The 20600-nt window shown below is 43.3% G+C and overlaps 1 pseudogene; it reads left to right on the top strand.

Annotated features, from left to right (window-relative positions):
* The first annotated feature begins 7753 nt into the window (after positions 1–7753).
* Positions 7754–11659, top strand: LOC133550477 (uncharacterized protein K02A2.6-like; annotated as a pseudogene).
* Positions 11660–20600: the final 8941 nt, after the last annotated feature.

Below are 20600 nucleotides of genomic sequence, written 5' to 3' on the forward strand. Positions count from 1 at the left end.
TAGTGTGTTCTCGGGGTCCTGTGTTATGTATCAGTCTGATGGCCCTTTTTGGCATTATGAATAGTGGTTGGATGTTCGTCCTGTATGTATTTCCCCAAACTTCTAGACAGTAACTCAAATATGGTAAAACAAGTGTACAATAAAGAGTGCGTAATGTTTTTTGATGAAGAATGTGCCTTGTTTTACCCAGGACAGCAATACTTCTCGCCAACTTCCCTTTGATGTATGTAATGTGTGACTTCCCTTTGATGTATGTAACGTGTGACTTCCCTTTGATGTATGTAATGTGTGACTTCCCTTTGATGTATGTAATGTGTGACTTGCAGCAGATCCTGTGGTCCAAGATCACACCCAAAAATTTGATTTTGTTTACTCTTTCTATACTAACATTGTCTATATATAACTTTACATCTATATCATTTCTCTTATTTCCAAATAACATAAAGTTAGTTTTATTTAGGTTTAATGATAATTTATTAGCATCAAACCATTTTTTTAGTTTACACATCTCCATGGTGACGGTCCTCAGGAGCTGCTGCAAGTCCACATCAGAACAGAGTACATTGGTGTCATCCGCCAATAACACATATTTAAGGTTTTCAGTTACTTTACAAATATCATTTATATACATGATGAACATCTTGGGCCCTAAGACTGACCCCTGTGGTACCAAACATTTAATATTTAACCAACATGATTTTTTTTGTGATATCTGTACAAACTGCTTTCTATCAGATAAATAACTTTTGATCCATTCCAGAACAATACCCCTAAAACCATATTTTTCCATTTTTCTAATAAGAATACTATGGTCTACTGTATCAAAAGCCTTCTTAAGATCTAAGAATACTCCTATTGTATATTTATTTTTATCAATACTATCAGTTATTTCTTCAATTAAATCAATTGATCGATTATTCCTGAAACCATACTGCCTATCTGTTAATAATTCATTTTTTTCTACAAAGCCATCGAATCTATTTATAAATATTTTTCTAATATTTTGGAGAACTGTGGTAATATTGACATTGGTCTGTAGTTTGTGAATAAGTGTCCGTCTCCCGCTTTGTGAATAGGAACAACTTTTGCAATTTTCATTAGTTGAGGAAATACTCCCATTTCAAATGAAAGGTTAAATAGATACGCTAATGGAGCACTAATTCCATCTATCACATACTTTAAAGTTTGCATGTCTATATCATCCACATCTTTGCTTGTTTTGTTCTTAAAACTTTTGACTATGTCCCTGATTTCTCTTTCTACTACTGGTTTTAAAAACATTGTTTTAGGGTTTGGGTCGATATAATCTGCTGCATCTATTTTTGTCCCTTCTACCTTTATCTCTTCTGCTAGTTTCGGTCCAATATTTATAAAATAATCATTAAATGTATTTACTATCACCTCCTTATCCTTAAACATGTTGTTATTTTCCACAAAGTATGGTGGGTATTGATTATCATCAGTTTTATTTCTAATAATACCATTTAATATTTTCCATACACCTCTTATATTATTCTTGTTATATTCCAGTTTATTTATATAATAATCTTTTTCACACATTCTGATTATATTGATTAGTTTATTTTTATATTTTTTATATTTATTTTCATTTACTAAAGTTCTATTTTTTATAAATTCCTTATATAAAATATTCTTTTTTTACAGGCATTTTGGAGTTTAAATCCGTAGATCAACATTAGGTCTATCTGTCAATATAACCTTTTCAAATATTTAAGTTGTATGCCCTTTTTGTCAAAGAAAACCCTGTTTTGTTATGGAAAAAAACACAAAATATGCAATAGTTTCCCCCAATAGAATTTTAAAGTGGAATATTTGAGAGTATATAATAATTGGAGGCTTAAAAATTTCAACGCATCAATCAATCAATCAATGTTTATTTATATAGCCCTAAATCACAAATGTCTCAAAGGACTTTACAAACCACTACGACTACGACATCCTCGGAAGAACCCACATAAGAGCAAGGAAAACTCACACCCAGTGGGACGCCAGTGACAATGATGATTATGAGAAACCTTGGAGAGGACCTCAAATGTGGGCAACCCCTCCCCCCTCCCCTCTAGGGGACCAAAAGCAATGGATGTCGACCAGGTCCAACATGATAATGTGAAAGTTCAATCCATAGTGGCTCCAACACAGCCGCGGGAGTTCAGTTCAAAGCGGATCCGAGACTGCAGCGAGAGTCCCGTCCAAAGGAAACCATCCCAAGCGAGGCGGATCAGCAGCGTAGAGATGTCCCCAACCGATACACAGGTGAGCGGTCCATCCTGGGTCTCGACTCTGGACAGCCAGTATTTCATCCATGGTCATCGGACCGGACCCCCTCCACAAGGGAGGGGATGACCCTCATTAACTAATAACGTTTTGGGAGACAATGATCTGATGTTTAGAAAACCCAATATTATAGGTAGTGGGCGGTTTTAAAGAGTTGTTGATAAAATTATCCGTAGTAGCAATATTAATAATGTTGCGTTTATTATGCGCAGTGCACTTAAAATAAATACGACCATATCTAGGAATTGATATGAGGGGAATTTTCAGATTGTCTACTTGGTGCTGCGATAAACTGAACGCACCATAATTTGCCACCTCAGTAGAACGCATGTCTAACTCTGACGTAGTCATAGTCATAGCAGAAAAACCATTATGTGAGTTGTGTATTGTTCTAAGAAAATTGCTATGTGTACAGGGATTATCCAGCCTGACGCTGGCTAGTTCTAACTTAACTGACTCCACACCCAGTCTAGCAGGCTCTGTAATTGCCTGTGACCGGGCTTGCACTAGTGCAGTTAGTCAAATGTGGCTCAATGCGAAATCTATGTTCCGAGATTAGAGGATAGCGCCTTTCTGGTTAGGGTGAAGGCCGTCTCTCCTCAGCAAGCCAGGTTTGCCCCAGAAAGAGGGCCAATTATCAATAAACGTAAATCCCTGTTGTCTACAGAAGCTATCCAGCCACTTGTTAAGAGAGACTAATCTGCTATGTCTCTCATCATTGCCTCTCCCAGGCAGGGGGCCAGAGACAATTACTCGATGCCTGGACATCTTTCTAGCGAGATTACAAGCCCTGGTTATGTTTCTCTTTGTAATCTCTGATTGTCTCATCCGAACGTCATTGGAGCCAACGTGTACAACTATGTTCGCATAACTAGTGGTGCGGTTAGCCATTCGTACGTGTTTACTAGGCCTGTTGCGAGTCAGCTCCCTAAGATTAACTTCAATGTCAGGTGCTCTGCCCCCGGGAATACACTTAATTGTGGCTGGTTTGCTAAGCTTTATGTTTCGGGTGATGGAGTAAATTAAACATTGATTTGAATTTATTATTATTTTTTTAGCAATGACACCAAAAAAAATCCTACTAAAATCATTGGGGATCCAAAAGTGTCCTACTCATTAGAAATAAAATTTAAAAAATATATTTTTTTACTGTTTACTTTAAACACAATTGTTTTCAGATCAACTTAAGATACATCCGTCAATTATATATATATATATATATATATATATATATATATATATATATATATCCATCTTTTTCCACTTATCCGAGGTCGGGTCGCGGGGGCAACAGCCTAAGCAGGGAAACCCAGACTTCCCTCTCCCCGGCCACTTTCGTCTAGCTCTTCCCGAGAGCTAGACGAGGATCCCGAGGCGTTCCCAGGCCAGACGGAAGACATAGTCTTCCCAACGTGTCCTGGGTCTTCCCCGTGGCCTCCTACCAGTTGGACGTGCCCTAAACACCTCCCTAGGGAGGCGTTCAGGTGGCATCCTGACCAGATGCCCGAACCACCTCATCTGGCTCCTCTTGATGTGAAGGAGCAGCGGCTTTACTTTGAGTTCCTCCCGGATGGCAGAGCTTCTCACCCTATCTCTAAGGGAGAGCCCCGCCACACGGCGGAGGAAACTCATTTCGGCCGCTTGTACCCGTGATCTTATCCTTTTGGTCATGACCCAAAGCTCATGACCATAGGTGAGGATGGGAACGTAGATCGACCGGTAAATTGAGAGCTTTGCCTTCTGGCTCAGCTCCTTCTTCACCACAACGGATCGGTACAACGTCCGCATTACTGAAGACGCCGCACCGATCCGCCTGTCGATCCCACGATCCACTCTTCCCTCAATCGTGAACAAGACTCCTAGGTACTTGAACTCCTCCACTTGGGGCAGGGTCTCCTCCCCAACCCGGAGATGGCATTCCACCCTTTTCCGGGCGAGAACCACGGACTCGGACTTGGAGGTGCTGATTCTCATTCCGGTCGCTTGACACTCGGCTGCAAACCGAGCCAGTGATAGCTGAAGATCCCGGTCAGATGAAGCCATCAGGACCACATCATCTCCAAAAAGCAGAGACCTAATCCTGCGGTCACCAAACCGGAACCCCACAACACCTTGACTGCGCCTAGAAATTCTGTCCTTAAAAGTTAAGAACAGAATCGGTGACAAAGGACAGCCTTGGCGGAGTCCAACTCACACTGGGAATGTGTTCGACTTACTGCCGGGAATGCGGAACAAACTCTGGCACTGATCGTACAGGGAGCGGACCGCCACAATAAGACAGTCCGATACCCCGTACTCTCTGAGCACTCCCCACAGGACTTCCCGAGGGACACGGTCGAATGCCTTCTCCAAGTCCACAAAGCACATGTAGACTGGTTGGGCAAACTCCCATGCATATATATATATATATATATATATATATATATATATATATATACATATACAGTGAAGAAAATAAGTATTTGAACACCCTGCTATTTTGCAAGTTCTCCCACTTAGAAATCATGGAGGGGTCTGAAATGTTCATAATAGGTGCATGTCCACTGTATGAGAGAGAACCTAAAAAGAAAAATCCAGAAATCACAATCAATGATTTTTTAACAATTTATTTGTGTGATAAAGCTGAAAATAAGTATTTGAACACCAACTTTAATATTTGGTAGAGTAGCCTTTGTTTGCAATTACAGAGGACAAACGTTTCCTGCAGTTCTTCACCAGGTTTGTACAGACTGCAGGAGGGATTTCGGCCCACTCCTCCACACAGATCTTCTCTAGATCAGTCAGGTTTCTGGGCTGTCGCTGAGTAACACAGACTTTCAGCTCCCTCCAAAGATTTTCAATCAGATTTAGGTATGGAGACTGGCTAGGCCACTCCAGAACCTTGATATGGTTCTTACGAAGCCACTTTTTGGGTTTTCCTGGCTGTGTACTTTGGGTCCTTGTTATGTTGGAAGATCCAGCCACGACTCATCTTCAATGATCTGACTGAGTGAAGGAGGTTTTTGGCCAAAATCTCACAATACATGGCTGCAGTCATCCGCTCCTTAATACAGTACAGTCGTCCTGTCCCATGAGCAGAAAAACACCCCCAAAGCATGATGCTACCACCCCCATGCTTCACAGTAGGGATGGTGTTCTTGGGATGGTACGCATCATTTTTCTTCCTCCAAACACGCATAGTGGAATTATGACCAAAAAGGTAAATTTTGGTCTCATCTGTCCACAAAACTTTCTCCCATGACTCCTTTGGATCATCCAAAATGGTCTTTGGCAAACTTAAGACGATACCGTCGATCATGATATTTTATTAGAACGTATCAAAACACGAATTGGTATGTCAGACTTAGCCCTGTCTTGGTTTAACTCTTATCTTACTGATAGGATGCAGTGTGTCTCCCATAACAATGTGACCTCGGACTACGTTAAGGTGACCTCGGACTACGTTAAGGTAACGTGTGGAGTTCCCCAGGGTTCGGTCCTTGGCCCTGCACTCTTCAGCATCTACATGCTGCCGCTAGGTGACATCATACGCAAATACGGTGTTAGCTTTCACTGTTATGCTGATGACACCCAACTCTACATGCCCCTAAAGCTGACCAACACGCCGGATTGTAGTCAGCTGGAGGCGTGTCTTAATGAAATTAAACAATGGATGTCCGCTAACTTTTTGCAACTCAACGCCAATAAAACAGAAATGCTGATTATCGGTCCTGCCAGACACCGACCTCTATTTAATAATACAACTCTAACATTTGACAACCAAACAATTAAACAAGATGACTCGGTAAAGAATCTGGGTATTATCTTCGACCCAACTCTCTCCTTTGAGTCACACATTAAAAGCGTTACTAAAACGGCCTTCTTTCATCTCCGTAATATCGCTAAAATTCGCTCCATTTTGTCCACTAAAGACGCTGAGATCATTATCCATGCGTTTGTTACGTCTCGCCTCGACTACTGTAACGTATTATTTTCGGGTCTCCCCATGTCTAGCATTAAAAGATTACAGTTGGTACAAAATGCGGCTGCTAGACTTTTGACAAGAACAAGAAAGTTTGATCACATTACGCCTGTACTGGCTCACCTGCACTGGCTTCCTGTGCACTTAAGATGTGACTTTAAGGTTTTACTACTTACGTATAAAATACTACACGGTCTAGCTCCATCCTATCTTGCCGATTGTATTGTACCATATGTCCCGGCAAGAAATCTGCGTTCAAAGGACTCCGGCTTATTAGTGATTCCCAAAGCCCAAAAAAAAGTCTGCGGGCTATAGAGCTTTTTCATTTCAGGTTCCAGTACTCTGGAATGCCCTCCCGGTAACAGTTCGAGATGCCACCTCAGTAGAAGCATTTAAGTCTCACCTTAAAACTCATTTGTATACTCTAGCTTTTAAATAGACTCCCTTTTTAGACCAGTTGATCTGCCGTTTCTTTTCTTTTTCTTCTATGTCCCACTCTCCTTTGTGGAGGGAGTCCGGTCCGATCCGGTGGCCATGTACTGCTCGCCTGTGTATCGGCTGGGGACATCTCTGCGCTGCTGATCCGCCTCCGCTTGGGATGGTTTCCTGCTGGCTCCACTGTGAACGGGACTCTCGCTGCTGTGTTGGATCCGCTTTGGACTGGACTCTCGCGACTGTGTTGGATCCATTATGGATTGAACTTTCACAGTATCATGTTAGACCCGCTCGACATCCATTGCTTTCCTCCTCTCCAAGGTTCTTATAGTCATCATTGTCACCGACGTCCCACTGGGTGTGAGTTTTCCTTGCCCTTATGTGGGCCTACCGAGGATGTCGTAGTGGTTTGTGCAGCCCTTTGAGACACTAGTGATTTAGGGCTATATAAGTAAACATTGATTGATTGATTGATTGAAGGACAGGCTATGTGCAAACTGACAAAAATGAAGATGATGTTGGTGATATTTTGACTGTTTTCAGCACAAATGGTGCAGGCCGACAGCCATACAAGGCCATATTTGATGTAAATGGAAAGAAAGTCCTGATGGAAATAGACACAGGATCAGGAATGAGTATAATCTCAGAAGATGTCTATGAGCAGTCATTCTCACATGTACCACTAGTGGGCAGCCGCGTAAAGCTAAAGGGCGACTCAGGGGAGCCAATTCCTGTTAAAGGCCAGTTTATGGCAAAAGTGGCTTATGGAAATCAGACTGCTAGCCTACCACTGATAGTTGTGGGAGGTGAGAGTCCTTCACTGTGTGGTAGAGAATGGCTAGATGAGATCAGGCTAAAGTGGAAAATGATTAAAGCAGCCGCAATCAACACAGTCGCTGAAAATTTAACATCAGCACAAAAGCCCAAATCAATCCAAGAAGTGCTGGCTAAATATGATGAGGTATTCAAGGATAAACTTGGAACATTAAAGGACATTAAAGCCACAATTTCTGTAAAGCCTGACGCAGTCCCAAAGTTCCACAAAGCCCCGCGTCCTGCCATTCGCCATGAAAGAAAAAGTTGAAAAGGAGCTGCAGCGCCTAGAAAAGGAGGGTGTCATCAGTCCAGTGAAACACAGTGACTGGGCTGCTCCAGTGGTTCCAGTGCTTAAGCGGGATGGAGGACTTCGCTTGTGTGGCGACTACAAGATAACTGTGAACTTGGCTACAAACGCTGAAACGTACCCCCTACCAAGAATTGAGGAGGTGTTAGCAGCACTATGTGGAGGAAAAATATTTTCTAAAATAGATCTAGCAGCAGCCTATCAACAAGTACTCCTGGATGAAGAGTCGAAAAAGTATACAACAGTGAATACTCACAAGGGACTGTTTGTGTACAATAGACTTTGTCTCGGTGTCACTTCAGCTGTTAGTATTTTTTCAACGCAATATGGAGAACCTGTTGAAAGATCTTGATGTGGTAATTTATCTCCATGATTTATTGATTATGGGCCGAGATGAAGCCCAGCTTCTCGTGAACCTGGACAAGGTTTTACAGAGACTGCAAGAGAACGGCATGAGAGTGAAAAAGTCAAAGTGTGACTTCGGCAAGACACAGATTGAATATCTGGGACATGTGCTGGACGATGTGCCTGTCGATCTCACGATCCACTCTTCCCTCACTCGTGAACAAGACTCCATGGTACTTGAACTCCTCCACTTGGGGCAGGGTCTCCTCCCCAGCCCGGAGATGGCATTCCACCCTTTTCCAGGCGAGAACCATGGACTCGGACTTAGAGGTGCTGATTCTCATTCCGGTCGCTTCACACTCGGCTGCGAACCGATCCAGCGAGAGCTGAAGATCCCGGTCAGATGAAGCCATCAGGACCACATCATCTGCAAAAAGCAGAGACCTAATCCTGCGGTTACCAAACCGGAATCCCTCAACGCCCTGACTGCGCCTAGAAATTCTGTCCATAAAAGTTATGAACAGAATCGGTGACAAAGGACAGCCTTGGCGGAGTCCAACCCTCACTGGAAATGTGTTCGACTTACTGCCGGGAATGCGGACCAAACTCTGGCACTGATCGTACAGGGAGCGGACCGCCACAATAAGACAGTCCGATACCCCATACTCTCTGAGCACTCCCCACAGGACTTCCCGAGGGACACGGTCGAATGCCTTCTCCAAGTCCACAAAGCACATGTAGACTGGTTGGGTAAACTCCCATGCACCCTCAAGAACCCTGCCGAGAGTATAGAGCTGGTCCACAGTTCCACGACCAGGACGAAAACCATACTGTTCCTCCTAAATCCGAGGTTCGACTATCCGGCGTAGCCTCCTCTCCAGTACACCTGAATAAACCTTACCGGGAAGGCTGAGGAGTGTGATCCCACGATAGTTGGAACACACCCTCCGGTCCCCCTTCTTAAAGAGAGGAACCACCACCCCGGTCTGCCAATCCAGAGGTACCACCCCCGATGTCCACGCGATGCTGCAAAGTCTTGTCAACCAAGACAGCCCCACAGCATCCAGAGCCTTAAGGAACTCCGGGCGGATCTCGTCCACCCCTGGGGCCTTGCCACCGAGGAGCTTTTTAACTACCTCAAATGAGTTTCCTCCGCCGTGTGGCGGGGCTCTCCCTTAGAGATAGGGTGAGAAGCTCTGCCATCCGGGAGGAACTCAAAGTAAAGCCGCTGCTCCTTCACATCGAGAGGAGCCAGATGAGGTGGTTCGGGCATCTGGTCAGGATGCCACCCGAACGCCTCCCTAGGGAGGTGTTTAGGGCACGTCCAACCGGTAGGAGGCCACGGAGAAGACCCAGGACACGTTGGGAAGACTATGTCTCCTCGCTGGCCTGGGAACGCCTCGGGATCCCCCGGGAAGAGCTAGACGAAGTGGCTGGGGAGAGGGAATTCTGGGTTTCCCTGCTTAGGCTGTTGCCCCCGCGACCCGACCTTGGATAAGCGGAAGATGATGGATGGGTGGATGTGCTGGACGGGAAAGGCGTCTACACATCCAAAAATAAGGTCATAGCCATACATGATGTTCCGGCACCCAGAAATGTCAAAGTGCTCAGAGCTTTCCTGGGCCTAGTGAACTACTATGGACGTTTTGTGCCTCAGCAAAGCACAATTTTGGCCCCACTTTACAGGCTAATGAAAGATAAAGTTAAATGGAGATGGCGCGAGGTGGAGCAGAGTGCTTTTGGCAAATGCAAGGAGCTTTTGACCAGTGACAAAGTGCTGGTTCACTATGATCCACGTCTGCCGCTTTCGCTTGCATGTGATGCTTCTGCTTATGGGATCGGAGCAGTGATACAGCACACAACACTAGACGGGCATGAACATCCAATAGCCTATGCTTCCCGCACGCTCTCTCCGGCAGAGAAAAACTATTCACAGATAGAAAAAGAGGCATTGAGCCTGGTGTTTGGTGTGAAGAAGTTCCATCAATATCTGTGGGGGCGCAAGTTTGGCTTAATATCCGACCACAAGCCCCTGCTCGCGCTGTTTGGAGAACATGAGAGACTTCCTACAATGGCAGCAGCGCGCATTCAGAGATGGGCCATCATACTGTCTGCGTATGATTACCACAGGACATACCGCAGGTCAGAGGAGCACGGCAATGTGGACGGGCTGTCTCGTGTTCCGCTGCCTGAGACCAAAGATACAGGTACAGAGACAATGACAGCTTGCATAAATGCACTGTTATATGTTATATGAGTGCAAAAACACATTTCCAAGGCTACACGAAAGGACACAGAGCTCTCAAAGCTGCACAGGTACATCATGGAAGGATGGCCAAAAGAAATACCAGATGAACTGAGGGTGTACTACAGAAAGAGAGATGAGCTATCTGTCGAACAGGGGTGTGTTCTATGGGGAACAAGAGTAATAGTACCTGCAAAAATGAGAGGTGCAGTGCTAAAAGAGATCCACGACGGACACCCTGGCAGACAATATGTCTGGTGGCCAAATGTAGATATGGATGCTGAGAGAGTCTGCAAGCAGTGTGAGACCTGCCAGCTGGAACAGCGCACGCCACGCCAAGTCCCGCTGCATCCCTGGGAATTTTCCTGGAGAGGTTTGGAAAAGACTACACACTGAATTTGCAGGCCCGTTCTTGGGTCACATGTTCATGATTGTGGTTGATGCATACTCTAAGTGGCTGGAGGTTTACAAAATGGCACAAATCCCATCCACTGCAACCATTACACGACTTAAGAGACTGTTCGCATCATTCGGTGTGCCGGAACAAATAGTCACAGACAATGCGACAACGTTCACATCGGATGAGTTTCAGCAGTTCATAAAGAGGAATGGAGTCCTTCACACGACCGGTGCGCCGAGACATCCAGCTACAAATATGTTGCTATTTTTAAAGCAGGCATGAAAAAGCTTGTTGGACAGAACCTGAGTGTTGAGGACAATATATCACACATCCTGCTGCGCTATCGCACTACTCCCCACAGCACCACTGGAGAGTCACCAGCGGACTTGTTCCTGAAAAGACATGTGCGAACACGTTTGGACTTCCTGAAACCAAGCATCACCGAACGAGTCAGAAAGAGACAGTATCAGCAGAAGGAGAAACATGACAGTCAGGCTGCCGAGAGACAGTTTGATGTAAATGACTCTGTGTATCTGCGCAACACCGCAGGAGAGAAACCCAAATGGATTCCTGGGGTAGTGACACAACAGACTGGTCCAGCGTCATACCGAGTGCAAGGCGAGACACCAGACCAAGTGTACCGGCGTCACGGAGATCAGCTGAGACCTCGCTACCTTCCTGATACTCCAGATTCAGAGCCTGCAGGTGAAACTGAGTCAGCTGAGCGGAACGGACTACGCAGAACCTGAACCATCAGCTTTTGAGTTGGAACCGCCAGTGCTGCCTGACCCAGAGACAGTGACTTTGAGACGCTCAGAGCGTACTATCAGGCGACCTCAGCGTTACAGGGACTGATTCTTTTCAGAAGGGAGTTTTTCATTTGTTATTAAAGAGGGTTGAATTTGAGTTTGAATGCACTATCTGGTATAACATCTGTGACATTTTTGTGTTTGTTTATTACAGCATTGAAGAATTGAATGTTGCCGTATTGAAAGTGTGTACTGATTTTGCATTGCCTTTGATCTATGAGGGGAGGTGATGTGGTGTATTAATGTGCATGCTGACTCAGCGTTGTTTGTCCTGACTGACTTGCCGTAGTTGAGTTGTGTCTACTTAGCATGCTCACCAAGTGCTGTACATGAGTGTTGATGATCCCTCTCTAGAGTGTATGCTACTGCTACTCCCAGTCAGATATAAAAGTTACTGAACGTGTGTGCTACCTCGTTATTTGAATATATAACAACGTCTTAACTTTCACCTCCGTTATGTCTCCCAAGCGTGAGGCGTCCCTGCTGGGGTAACGGGACACGCATCTGCCTCGCATGGGTTCGATTCCCGGCCAGGGTTGCATCAGGAAGTTTCATCCTGAGTAAAAATAGTCAGCAGAAAGCCTTCATGAGATGGACTCGCTGTGGCCAAAGTGCTGAACGTGGGGGAAAAGTGTGAGGCAGACGCTTCTGCTGGCAGAATATCAAAGAAAGTGAAAGTAAAAGTAGACACGGTAAAGCCAAACATTGAATGCATGCTTGTTTCAAGTCACCTAAACTCGATGGTGATCATTTTTATTTTTATTTTTATTTTGTCGTACCTGTCAAAGGTGAACACACTTATCCACGTAGGTGAGTAGTAACGAGTTACATTTACTTAGATAAGAAACACAACTTTTACTTTGCTATATAACATATTCAATATATGTATAAAAATATACATTTAGGCCTCCACTCAGGCTTCATCCCAGGGACCCCAAAGGATTTTGGTCCAAAAAATATTTAAAATGTGTCATTATTTTTGTATTATTATTATTCCAGGTTTAAATCTGTAGATCAACATTAGGTCTATCTGTCAATATAACCTTTTCAAAGATTTAAGTTGTATGCCCTTTTTGTCAAAGAAAACCCTGTTTTGTTATGGAAAAAAAACCCCACAAAATATGCAATAGTTTCCCCCAATAGAATTTTAAAGTGGAATATTTGAGATTATATAATAATTGGAGCCTTAAAAAATTTCAACAAATAAAAATATTGATTTTAATGTATTATTATTTTTTTTTTAGCAATGACACACACAAAAAAATCCTACTGAAATTATTGGGGATCCAAAAGTGTCCTACTCATTAGAAATAAAAAAATATATTTTTTTTCTTACTGTTTACTTTAGACACGTCTTCATATCAACTTCAGATCCATCCGTCAATTATATATGTATATATATATATATATATATTTATATATATATATAAAACATATACGAGGCTCTTATCACTGATAAAGAGTTTGGAGCAACTGAGCTTAAGGAGGTATTTATCACAGAGATACATTTTTGATGATTTGGGCTCAGAGATAGCAAAGTATCTATAAGAGTTTCCGGAGGACGATTTGGGAAGTGTGGGAACTGCTTCTTTACGAAGTCCCTCACCTGAAAAAAAGGAAAAAGGTGGGAGTTTGGCAAATCGTATTTGGGAGAGAGTTCAGCGAAGGATGAGAACACTCCGTCTGTATAGAGGTCTTCCACAGTGGTGATACCGTGATCGTGCCAGGTCATAAATGCGGGGTCGGTACGGGAAGGTTTAAATAACTGTTTTTTAAGTAGCGGGGTCAATATAGATGGGCCTTGAAAACCCAAATGTTTCCTTAGCTGGTTCCATATTTTCATGGAGATCGATACAATGGTGTTTGCGCCTTCAAGTTTAAATGGAAAAGGGAGTGGTGAGCATAAGCAAGAACGTCATGAAAAGTGTGGGATTGCCGTTTCAAGGGATACCCAGGCCGGGAGGGTCTGAGAGCCTCCGTCCATCCAGTATAGGAGTTTCTGTACATTAGCCGCCCAATAGTACTGTCTGAAATTGGGGAGTGCAAGCCCTCCCTCAGATTTGGGAGATTGTAGGACCGACTTGCGGATTCGGGCCGATCCGGCCCCCCGTATAAATTTGCATATTGATTTGTCTAATTTATCGAAGAATGATTTAGTGATAAATATGGGGATATGTTGGAAAAGGTAAAGGAATTCAGGCAGAGAGATCATCTTGATCAGATTGATCCGGTCAGCGAGAGATAATAGTAAAACAGACCAGCGGGCAAAGTCCTTCTCCATTTTTTCCATTAGAGGTCAAAAATTTCAGACATAGCCGGAGTAATACGGATTCCCAAGTAATGGATCCCGTCATGTGCCCATTTGAATGCAGCTAAAGATCGTGGTAACTGTTTAGCTAAGGAATTGATCGGAAACAGTTCACTTTTTTGGTAATTAAGTTTGTAGCCAGAGTGTGTGCCAAACCGCTCCAAAATGTTAAAGATTACTGGGAGTGAGCTAGCAGGATCTGAGATGTATAGGAGCAAGTCGTCCGCATAAAGCGACACTTTGTGCAACGTGTCCGACCGGCTGATAGAGGAGACCCATTTTTGAAGCTTTCCAGGTGGAATTATTTCCCATTCTTGCTTGATGAACAGCTTAAGTTGTTCAACAGTCCAGGGTCTCGGTTGTGGTCTTTTAGGCTTCATAATGTGCCACACATTTTCAATGGGAGACAGGTCTGGACTACAGGCAGAACAGTCCAGTACCCTCACTCTTTTGCTACGAAGCCACGCTGTTGTAACACGTGGCTTGGCATTGTCTTGCTGAAATAAGCAGGGGCGTCCATGATAACGTTGCTTGGATGACAACATATGTTGCTCCAAAACCTGTATGTAGCTTTCAGCATTAATGGTGCCTTCACAGATGTGTAAGTTACCCATGCCTTGGGCACTAATACACCCCCACACCATCACAGATGCTGGCTTTTGAACTTTGCCCTAGAACAATCTGCATGGTTCTTTTCCTCTTTGATCTGGAGGACACAACGGCCACAGTTTCCAGAAAACAATTTGAAATGTGGACTCATCAGACCACACAACTCTTTTACACTTTACATCAGTTCATCTTGGATGAGCTCGGGTTTAGCGACGCTGGCAGAATTTCTGGGTGTTGTTGATAACTGGCTTTCGCTTTGAATAGTACAGTTTTAACTTGTACTTACAGATGTAGCAACCAACTGTAGTTACTGACAGTGGTTTTCTGAAGTGTTCCTGAGCCCATGTGGTGATAACCTTTACACACTGATGCCACTTTTTGATGCAGTACCACCTGAAGGATCGAAGGTCAAGGGGATTCAATGTTGTTTTCAGCCTTGCTGCTTACGTGCAGGGATTTACCCAGATTCTCTGAACCTTTTGATTATATTACGGACCGCAGATGGTGAAATCCCTAAATTCCTTGCAATAGCTAGTTGAGAGATGTTGTTTTTAAACATTTGTTCATGAAGTGGTGACCCTCGCCCCATCCTTGTTTGTGAATGACCGAACATTTCATGGAAGCTGCTTTTATACCCAATCATGGCACCCACCTGTTCCCAATTAGCCTGTTCACTTGTGGGATGTTTCAAATAAGTGTTTGATGAGCATTCCTCGACTTTCTCAGTCTTTTTTGCCACATGTGCCATATTTTTTCAAACATGTTGCAGGCAATTCCAAATGAGCTAATACTTGCAAAAAATAAAGTTTCCAGTTTGAATGTTTAGCATCATGTCTTTGCAGTCTATTCAATTGAATATGGGTTGAAAAAGGTTTGTAAATCACTGTTTTCTGTTTTTATTTACCATTTACACAACGTCCCAACTTCATTGGTCTCGGGTTTTGTATATTGAAAAAAAGAACATTATTTAAAAAAATAATAAAGGCCACAAAAACGCATCGATCAAATTGGTTGTAATTAGCCCCTTAAGTCCTTTAGCAGCTATAAAATGATGTTGCTGAAAAGACGATATCTGTAAAATGTGTGTCTGTGGAGCACAAGCACTGATCCTGCAGCCGTGTGTGGAACTGTCAGTGTGCCCAGTTACTAAATAAAAACTAAATAGTGCTGGCACGACAGCGGTGAGTGTTGATAAATCATATTGGGCGTGATAAATAATTATATTCGCATTTTCTCCCAGTATTGTGGGAGTTTTAATGATCAGCATATATTTTGCATGTTAATGAAGACAGAGACCCAAAATGTATTGCACGCCTTATTCTGCTCACTTAAGAGACGCAATCCACTTTGCACAGGTTTAGTAGATCAGCTCTGCGTGTGCTATCGGGTTTGCACGTGTTTTAGTACACGCAAACCTTTAATAAATCAGGCCCTATGAGTCCAACTCCATCCTGGAGACGAGGATTGCACTTTGTCAGGCCTCTACCTTCACACCTGTGCAACTTGGGTGTGCCACCTGAATACTAAGCTCAAAATAACCACAAGAAGGTGCCAATCTCTCAGGAGGGGAACTAAAAAATAAAAGTGAACTCAACTTAATAAAGTATCCTTGATCCATATTTTTCCAACCATCACTACATTTATCTTAACTTGATGGCCTAATTCTTAAACTGAATGTTCACCTTTAGTAGGACTTCACACACAATAGTCAATATTTACACCACTGAAAAGTACAATCCACTTATGAGCAAAACAAAAACATTCTTCTCAAACTAGTTTATCAACAAGTCAGCTGCGTCATGCCTCAAAGTTTCCGCCTCCTCCACTTATTCACACACAGAGAAACTTAACAGCACTGCCTACACTCTAGACCAGGGGTCTCAAACTCAATTTACCAGGGGGCCACTGGATGCAGAGTCTGAGTGAGGCTGGGCCGCAAGAAAATATTTATTTATTTTTTTTTTTTTTTTTGCATACTCCTCAGCATGTCTAGTTGTATAATGACGTTTCAAATTGTATCCCTTGTGCAACTTTCTGGGTGCAAATAAGACACGTCGGGGTGCCCCTGTGCTCAACAAAGAAATATCGCATCTCCCACTTTTCCTGGAATTGTCTTTGCTCATCACTAACCCTTCTCTTCACTGCAGGCTTTGAAAAAGACATGTTTGGGGTTGTGGAATATATTTGTATTTAGCCCACGCACGGAGAATAATGTTGTTTCCGCAATGTGCGTCGCTCCGCTTTTCCTCCCTACAGCAACACGGCGGTCGGCGGATAATAGCCGGGAAAGTACCGGGATAGCGAGCGCAAAAAAGTGACGGCTCCCGGAGTGTTTGTATGTAGTGTTCATCGTGTGAGGCAATGCAAACTAAACAAGAAAAAAAAAGCAAATAACGGTTTGAATTGGTCCAGGTTATCGGGGACTGTTATTACTGACGGACAGGTGTCGCGGTGTGACTGCAGCCAGGCACGTAAGTGAACCCCCGTCTCCATGGCAACGTCTCTGTCGCTTTCACTCATTTGCCGCTTTTCCACCAACGCAGGGTAGGCAACCCAGAACGTTGAAAGAGCCATTTTGGACCCGAATAACACAACGCTGTCAAGCGCCGTTCATATAAAACTTGCGGGCCGCACTAACATTAAAGGCCTACTGAAATGAGATGTTCTTATTTAAACGGGGATAGCAGGTCCATTCTATGTGTCATACTTGATCATTTCCAGATATTGCCATATTTTTGCTGAAAGGATTTAGTAGAGAACATCGACGATAAAGTTAGCAACTTTTGGTGCTGATAAAAAAGCCTTGCCTGTACCGGAAGTAGCAGACGATGTGCGCGTGACGTCACAGGTTGTGGAGCTCCTCACATCTGAACATTGCTTACAATCATGGCCACCAGCAGCGAGAGCGATTCGGACAGAGAAAGCGGCAATTTCCCCATTAATTTGAGCGAGGATGAAAGATTCGTGGATGAGGAAAGTGAGAGTGAAGGACTAGAAAAAAAAAAGACTGCAGTGGGAGCGATTCAGATATTATTAGACAAATTTACTAGGATAATTCAGGAAATTTCCTTATCTGGTTATTGTGTTACTAGTGTTAAAGTGTGATTACATGGTCGTAACTGTACAACCTGAAGGTCGGCCCCGCACCTTTCTTCAGCACCAGTCGACGGGTGGTGGTGACGCCCATCTCTGCCCTTCACAAGGGACCCTCTCCGAAACACGATCTTTCAAAGTGACCGCTGCATAATACACTGTACTTTGTGTGTGTGGTCCAATCCAGCCGTGTTTGCTTGACCGCTGTGTTCCATAGTAAAGCTTCAACGTCATCTTTCGGGAATGTAAACAATGAAACACCGGCTGTGTTTGTGTTGCTAAAGGCGGCCGCAATACACCGCTTCCCACCTACAGCTTTCTTCTTTGATGTCTCCATTATTCATTGAACAAATAGCTAAATATTCAGCAACACAGATCTCCAGAATACTGTGGAATTATGCGATGAAAACAGACGACTTATAGCTGGGAACGGTGCTGGAACAAAATGTCCTCTACAATGTGTGACGTCACACACACACGTCATCATACCGCGACGTTTCAGCAGGATACTTTGGCGCGAAATTTAAAATTGCAATTTAGTAAACTGGCATGTGTTGCAATGTTAATATTTCATCATTGATATATAAACTATCAGACTGCGTGGTCGCTAGTAGTGGCTTTCAGTAGGCCTTTCAATCAATCAATCATCAATCAATGTTTATTTATATAGCCCTAAATCACAAGTGCCTCAAAGGGCCGCACAAACCACAACGACATCCTCGGTAGGGCCCACATAAGGGCAAGGAAAAACTCACCCCAGTGGGACGTCGACCATGATGACTATGAGAAACCTTGGAGAGGACCACATATGTGGGCAACACAGGCACTGAGCAAAAGTCTCTTGCTCTCTGTCCCTCAGGACAGAACGGAAGGCTCCGAATGGAATTAGTTCAGTGAGTTTCAGTTTCGTCTGCAATGCATTCCATGCCATAGGGGCAGCAATGCCAAAAGCTCTTTTGCCAAATTCAGTCCGTACATGGGGAACAGTTAAAACATACAAATTGTTAGAACGCATAAGAGCTGTTTTTTCTTTGTAACAAAGTAGACAAGTATGGAGGTATTAAACCTAAAAGAGCTTTATAAATGATGACCAGCCAATGTGTGTATCTGTGTGCACTCAATGAAGATAAGTCTGACTTCATATACAGTTGACAGTGGTGGGTGAGACTACGACAGCCAGGAACAAATCTTAGTGCTGAGTGTCCAAGGACTGGAGGCATTTAGATGAAGCACTAAAATAAAGCAGGTCTCCATAATCATTTACGGGCAAGATAGTCGCTGTCACCAATTTCTTTCTGACTTTAAGAGAGAAGCCGTTTTTATTTCTAAAAAGGAAACCGAGCTTTACCCTGAGCTTAGAGACCAAGTTGTTAATATGGACTTTAAATGAAAGCTCCTGATCAAGAGTAAAACCCAAGTACTTGTAATTTAAGACCTGCTCTATAGGGTTTCCATTTGAAGTTACAATATTTGGAATATTTTCCAGTAGCACCTTTGAATGAGAGAAAACCATTACTTTGCTTTTATCTGTATTTAAAACCAATTTAAGATCAAATAAGCGAGCCTGGATGACATCAAAAGCAGCTTGTAAAAACTCAAAAGCCTGAGTGCTGGAGGTTGAACAGCAATAAATAATGGTGTCGTCTGCATAAAAATGGTACATTGCATTTGACAGATTATTGCAAAGATTATTCAAGTAGATAGAAAATAAAATGGGCCCCAGCACTGAGCCTTGTGGAACTCCTTTGGTAATGTCCAATAATGAAGAGGTTGTCCCAGCCACCTGTACACGTTGTGTTCTGCTGGAAAGATAGTCTGTGAACCAATTGATTGATTGATTGATTGATACTTTTATTAGTAGATTGCACAGTACAGTACATATTCCGTACAATTGACCACTAAATGGTAACACCCCAATAAGTTTTTCAACTTGTTTAAGTTGGGGTCCACGTTAATCAATTCATGGTACAAATATATACTATCAACATAATACAGTCATCACACAAGTTAATCATCATAGTATATACATTGAATTATTTACATTATTTACAATCCGGGGGGTGGGATGAGGAGCTTTGGTTGATATCAGAACTTCAGTCATCAACAATTGCATCAACAGAGAAATGTGGACATTGAAACAGTGTAGGTCTTATTTAGTAGGATATGTACAGCCAGCAGAGAACATAGTGAGTTCACATAGCATAAGAACAAGTATATACATTAGAAGTACATTTGAGTTGTTTATAATCCGGGGAGATGGGATGTGAATGGAGGAGGGTATTAGTAAAGTGTTGAAGTTGCCTGGAGGTGTTGTTTTAGAGCGGTTTTGAAGGAGGATAGAGATGCACTTACTTTTATACCTGTTGGGAGTGCATTCCACATTGATGTGGCATAGAAAGAGAATGAGTTAAGACCTTTGTTAGATCGGAATCTGGATTTAACGTGGTTTGTGGAGCTCCCCTGGTGTTGTGGTTATGGCGGTCATTTACGTTAAGGAAGTAATTTGACATGTACTTCGGTATCAAGGAGGTGTAGCGGATTTTATAGACCAGGCTCAGTGCAAGTTGTTTGACTCTGTCCTCCACCCTGAGCCAGCCCACTTTGGAGAAGTGGGTTGGATTGAGGTGTGATCTGGGGTGGAGGTCTAAAAGTAACCGGATTAGTTTATTCTGGGATGTTTGGAGTCTAGATTTGAGGGTTTTGGAGGTGCTGGGGTACCAGGAGGTGCAAGCGTAATCGAAGAAGGGTTGAATGAGAGTTCCCGCTAGAATCCTCAAGGTGCTTTTGTTGACCAGAGAGGAGATTCTGTAGAGGAATCTCGTTCTTTGGTTGACCTTTTTGATCACCTTGGTTGCCATTTTATCACAGGAAAGATTAGCCTCTAGAATGGAACCTAGGTAGGTGATCTCGTCTTTCCTGGTGATAACAATGTCACCCACTTTTATAGTGAAGTCACTGACCTTCTTAAGTTTGATAT

This window comes from Nerophis ophidion, linkage group LG04 (genome assembly GCF_033978795.1).
Source record: "Nerophis ophidion isolate RoL-2023_Sa linkage group LG04, RoL_Noph_v1.0, whole genome shotgun sequence".
NCBI classification, from domain to species: Eukaryota; Metazoa; Chordata; class Actinopteri; order Syngnathiformes; family Syngnathidae; genus Nerophis; species Nerophis ophidion.